This window comes from Mus caroli, chromosome 16 (assembly GCF_900094665.2).
Source record: "Mus caroli chromosome 16, CAROLI_EIJ_v1.1, whole genome shotgun sequence".
Taxonomy (NCBI): domain Eukaryota; kingdom Metazoa; phylum Chordata; class Mammalia; order Rodentia; family Muridae; genus Mus; species Mus caroli.
In genome coordinates, this window is record NC_034585.1 from 7,611,306 (window position 1) to 7,616,830 (window position 5,525).

At 48.4% G+C, this 5,525-nt stretch overlaps 2 pseudogenes; one reads left to right on the forward strand and one right to left on the reverse strand.

Annotated features, from left to right (window-relative positions):
• The window catches only part of LOC110311992, a 5,255-nt pseudogene extending 4,987 nt beyond the window's left edge, over positions 1-268 (reverse strand).
• Positions 267-5,525, forward strand: part of LOC110311993 — a 5,455-nt pseudogene continuing 196 nt past the window's right edge.

Below are 5,525 nucleotides of genomic sequence, written 5' to 3' on the forward strand. Positions count from 1 at the left end.
CAGGGGAAGCAAGCCAGTAAAGAACATCCCTCCATGCATCAGCTCCTGCTTCCTGACCTGCTTGAGTTCCAGTCCTGACTTCCTTCAGTGATGAACAGCAGTGTGGAAATGTAAGCTGAATAAACCCTTTCCTCCCCAACTGCTTCTTGGTCATGATGTTTGTGCAGGAATAGAAACCCTGACTAAGACAGTGGATGAGGGGCAAGAAAGCACGGTAGCAGCACGTTAGCTGCAGCAAGGGTGTGGTGTAGAAAGGGAGTGTGGCCATGGGTACGTGAGAACAGCCAGCATGCTGCCAGGTTGAGCTGTGTGTGTGAGCCGGAGGTGTTCCCTCAGGAAGACGATGATGAAAGCTTTGGAAACCGGCAAACTCCACTCCACCCCATGTCCTTCTGGTGCAGGCTTCTGAGTTACCTTAGCCCTCCACCTCCAAGCTAACAACACAGTAAATTGTTCAGAAACTGGATGCAAATAAGACTGCACTCAGTCAGCACTTGTGAGGCAGAGGCAGATGGATCTCTGAGTTTGAGGCCAGCCTGATGTACAGAGTAAGTTTTGGGACAGCCAGGGCTACACAGTTAAACCCTGTCTTATAAACAAAACAACAGAGAGGTCAGGTGGTGGTGGCACACGCCTTTAATCCCAGCACTTGGGAGGCAGAGGCAGGAGGATTTCTGAGTTTGAAGCCAGCCTGGTCTACAAAGTGAGTTCCAGGACAGCCAGGGCTATACAGAGAAACCCTGTCTCGAAAAAGCAAACCAAACCCCACACACATACACAGAGAGAGAGAGAGAGAGAGAGAGAGAGACAGAGAGAGAGACAGAGACAGACAGAGACACAGAGAGAGAGACACACACACAGAGAGAGACAGAGACAGAGACAGAGAGAGAGACAGAGACAGACAGAGACACAGAGAGACACACACAGAGAGAGAGAGACAGAGACAGACAGAGACACAGAGAGAGAGACACACACACACAGAGAGAGACAGAGACAGACAGAGAGAGAGAAAGACAGAGAGAGAGACAGAGACAGACAGAGAGACAGAGAGAGAGAGAGAGAGAGAACAGTTACCCAGAGGCATGAAGATATGTCCACCTGCAGAGGTGACCACTGCCTCAGAGACCAGTTCTGCATCTACATATACATTCCTCCTTTTGGTTTGATTTTTAAGATCGGGTCTCTCTGTGCATCCCTGGCTAAGCTGGAACTCACCACCTATCAGCACTTTCAATGGCTGCTTTGATTAGTAGTAAAATACTATTAGTCCTCAAAACTAAATAGAATACACCAGCAAGCTCATGCTTGTGAGGCCTTTATTGACTGAACTATCATCCCAGCCTCTGCTAGCACTGAACTCACAGCAAAGAGTGAGAGATGGGTCTGTCTGGCCTCTCTGTCTGAGGGGGCTGCTGTCTGTGGCCAGCTGGACAGGCCAGTGACATGAAGGGTGTTAGGACAGGCTTGTGAGTAGTCCTCAAAGATTGGTTGGTTTGGTTTTGTCTCAAGTGCCAGGATGTCAGCTACCATATCAACACGTTTGTCACACATCCAGCCCTCTGAGCTCATTGCATGCTCAAGTGACAGGTGATCTTGTGACCCCCACCCCCCAACAAACAGAGGGACAGACTGAGGGTTCAAGAGAAAAGGATAGAAGGAGGATTTGGACCCCAGTAGTCTGGGTTCCTCCATGGATCTAGATGCTAATAGATTTTATGGGAACTCCTAGATCTAGATCAAAGAAGGGACAGTGGTCTGTCTGCCTGCCTGTCTGTCTGGGAGAGGTCTTCATTTGGAGCATCTCTCTCATCGCCACGTAGAGACAAAGACTTGAGACCATTGGTGTAACTGATGCCTCACCAGCCGGCTTGCCTTCAAACATCCCCTGCACTGGGAATGGTTGGCATGGCTGTCTGTCTCCAAGCCCTCATGCTGCCATGGGACAGGAGGGCAGACTTCCTTAAGCAGTAGCTCTCAAACTTCCTAATTGCTGTGACCCTTTAATACAACTCCTCATGTTGTGGTGACCCCCCAACAATAGATTTATTTTTGTTGCTACTTCATAATTGTAATTTTGCTACTGTTATGCAGCATCACATGCAAATATCTGTGTTTTCCAATGGTCTTAAGGTGACCACTAGGAAAGAGCCATTTAACTCCCAAAGGGGTCTTGACCTACAGGTTGAGAACCACTGTTCTACTACCAGCTTCCTCCTGTGTACCTACTGAATGGAAGGCCCTTGGCCAGACTCCTACGTGGGCTATTCTACAGTGACATGTTCACCATAAAGCCATGCCACATAGGAAGCCTAAGGTCAGCGATGTCAAGCAGCTTGCCCAGGGTCATAGGGCACAGCTGGAATCTGAAGCCAAGCCAATGTCTCTCAGGTCCCAGGCAAACTCAGGCTACCTTCCCAGGTACTCTCATCCCAGACGAGGCTCAGCAAAGGGAGACCATGGGTTCTTGCTTTCTTCCTGGAGATGTTTAGGCAGACCTGTTACAGGAAGCACAGGACCAGACTCTTGTCACTTCTCCAAGATCAGTTTGGGGTCAACATATCTTCCTGTTGGCTATAACTGGGTTATGTCTTGGCCTTAGTTCTTAGGGCCTTGATCCCTGCTACTCTCTCCACCACATACAAAGGCCAGCTCTGTAGCTAATGCAGGTTAGAAAGAACCAGCCCTGTGCTCCTGCCTCTGAGAGAAGCACTTTCACGCAGTATGTGCAAGCTGGGATGGAGAAAAGCGTCTTACGACTCCTGTTTCTTGCCCCCACTCTTCCGATGCTCACACTGGCAGCCAGTGCTGGCTGCCCTCAGGATCCACGCTCTCCTTCTTCCAAAGCAATAGACTCTCTGAACCCTGGCTGAACATGCTGCCCAGAAGGAACACTGTGTGCATCCAGGTGGGGACCAGATGGTTGAATTCTGGCCAATGGGATATGAGCATAAGTGCTGGAAACTTCCTGGTTATGCCCTCATGGAAATGGTGGGTCCTTTTCTAGTTCCAGGACAGCCAGGGCTACACAGAGGAAATCCTGTATTGAAAGGCCAAAAACAAACAAAATGAAACAAAACAAAAAGAGTAGCTTAAAATAGTAGGTTTTTTTTTTTTTTTGTTTGTTTGTTTTTTTTTTGGCTTTTCGAGACAGGGTTTTTCTGTATAGCCCTGGCTGTCCTGGAACTCACTCTGTAGACCAGGCTGGCCTCGAACTCAGAAATTCGCCTGCCTCTGCCTCCTGAGTGCTGGGATTAAAGGCATGCGCCACCACGCCTGGCTCAAAATAGTAGTTTTTTAACACAGGATAAAGAGACTGAAAACCAATAATCTCAACACAGCTGTGGCCACATAGCAAGATCCTACCTCAAAAAAAAATTAAAGAGTAAATTTCTTACCAGGCAGTGATAGCACACGCCTTTAACCCCAGTACTTGGGCAGCAGAGGCAGGCAGATTGCTGAGTTTGAGGTGATCCTGGTCTACAGAGTGAGTTCCAGGACAGCAAGGAATATATAGAAAAACCCTGTCTCAAAAAAACAAATGAAAAAAAAAAAAAAAGCGTAAGTTTTTCCAGGCTCAAGTTGGGGCAGCAAGAAGGTGGAACAGGAGAGGATCAGTGAGAACAAAGTGCCGAGATTCCGAGAGCAGGAAGCCTGCCCTTGCTGACCGAGGCACTGGGTGAGTTAGCCTGGGACTGTGCTGACTGAGGTACTGGGTGAGCTAGCCTGCCCCTTGCTGCCTGCCCCTTGCTGACTGAGGCACTGGGTGAGCTAGCCTGGGACTGTGCTGGAGAACTTGCCCTGGAGAAGCGGGTGCAGGAGAGCTGGCAGGCTTCAGCTATCAATCAGGCCCACACGCAGGGCCCTGGGCTGGCCCACCCAACATCCACCTCATCTATGAACTGCTGGATTGTGTGAAAGGGCAGGTCCTGCAGATCCAAAGCTGCAGGACCTCCAGGACACAGGGCAACAGCAGGATATCCGGAAGGAGTCCCCATGAGGATCCAGTCCAGATAGTATAGCGGAAGCCACAGGCCTGGAAAACAGACCAATGACTCATTGCAATGAACGATCACAAGTAAAGTGTGTGGACAAAAGAGAACACTGCGCGGCACAGTACAGCGCCCATGACAAGAGATTATTTTCTTTTGGAGAAAAGGTTGCAAGGATGGAGGGCGGATATGAGGAGATGGGATGGTGGGTGGGATTGGGGTGCATGCTGTGGAATTCTCAAAAAATCAATAAAGAGAGAGAGAGAGAGAAGCAACAGGAGGGTGTGAAGGCGGTCACATTATATGAGACAGGGTGAGCAGAATCCACACTAAGTAGCACAAAATGGAGCTGAAAAGAATTTGAAGAATGGCGACAAGAAGAAAGGGACAAGACTCGAGTGAAGTGCTTCAGCCCATGGTTGCTGCACAAGTAAGTAAAGGTGTGCGTCCCACAGCTGTGGGCTGTGCGTCCTCAAACAAGGGCGTGCACTAGCAGGGACAAATGATGTTCGTTCTCTCATGGCCTCACTTTGGAGAGAAAATGTGAAAAAAGAAAGTGTCTATGTGGCTGCAAGAGATGAAGAATTCAACCACCACCAGAACTCATGACGGACAGCTGGTAATGAAGAGTCACAGTGTGGCAGAAAAGAAAAACCAAAACCTCAAGTAGTGTGCAGACATTCCCTTGAAGCTCTTGAAAGGAACAGTGTAGCTAGTTTGGGTGCATGCTAGAGGTAGGGACAACTGCTGGCATGCATGCTTTCTCCTGGATTCATGCTGAGAAAGACAGAAAAAGAAAAGAGAAATAATAAGATGAGATTTCACCAGAAGATATAATTGACAGAGAGCCTTAGGTCCAAACTGTTACCAAAAATCACTTTAGAATATTTTCTCTCATGAGAGAGAGAGAGAAAAAAAAAAGACAAGGAAAGATTGATAAGCTTGAACAAGATATGGAAAGACAGAAAGCTGACTTCAAAGCCAGGAAAACTCTAGTGATCAGTGGTCTCCTGAGCTGACTGGTGACCTTGATGAGGAATCAGATGATACCCGTTACACTCAGGGGCCAGACAGTATCGAGGTGGATGGTTCTGTGCGTGCAGTGACGCAGACTTATGCCTGCATGTTCCAAAGGATGTAGGACAGGTTTCACTGTAGCCAGTCCTGAAAGATTCAGCACACATATTTCAGATAAAGACAAAAACAAGTTAAGAGAAGTTTCTGGAACTCGGGCTGAAGATGGTGAAGGGAGTGATTGGGACAAAGACAGCAGAGCAGAGGGACAAGAAAATGAACTGTCGGGCAGTGGTGGCGCACGTCTTTAATCCCAACACTTGGGAGGCAGAGGCAGGCGGACTTCTGAGTTCGAGGCCAGCCTGGTCTACAGAGTGAGTTCCAGGACAGTCAAGGCTACACAGAGAAACCCTGTCTCAAAAAACAAAAAAAGAAAGAAAGAAAGAAAGAAAGAAAGAAAGAAAGAAAGGAAGGAAGGAAGGAAGGAAGGAAGGAAGGAAGGAAGGAAGGAAGGAAGGAAGG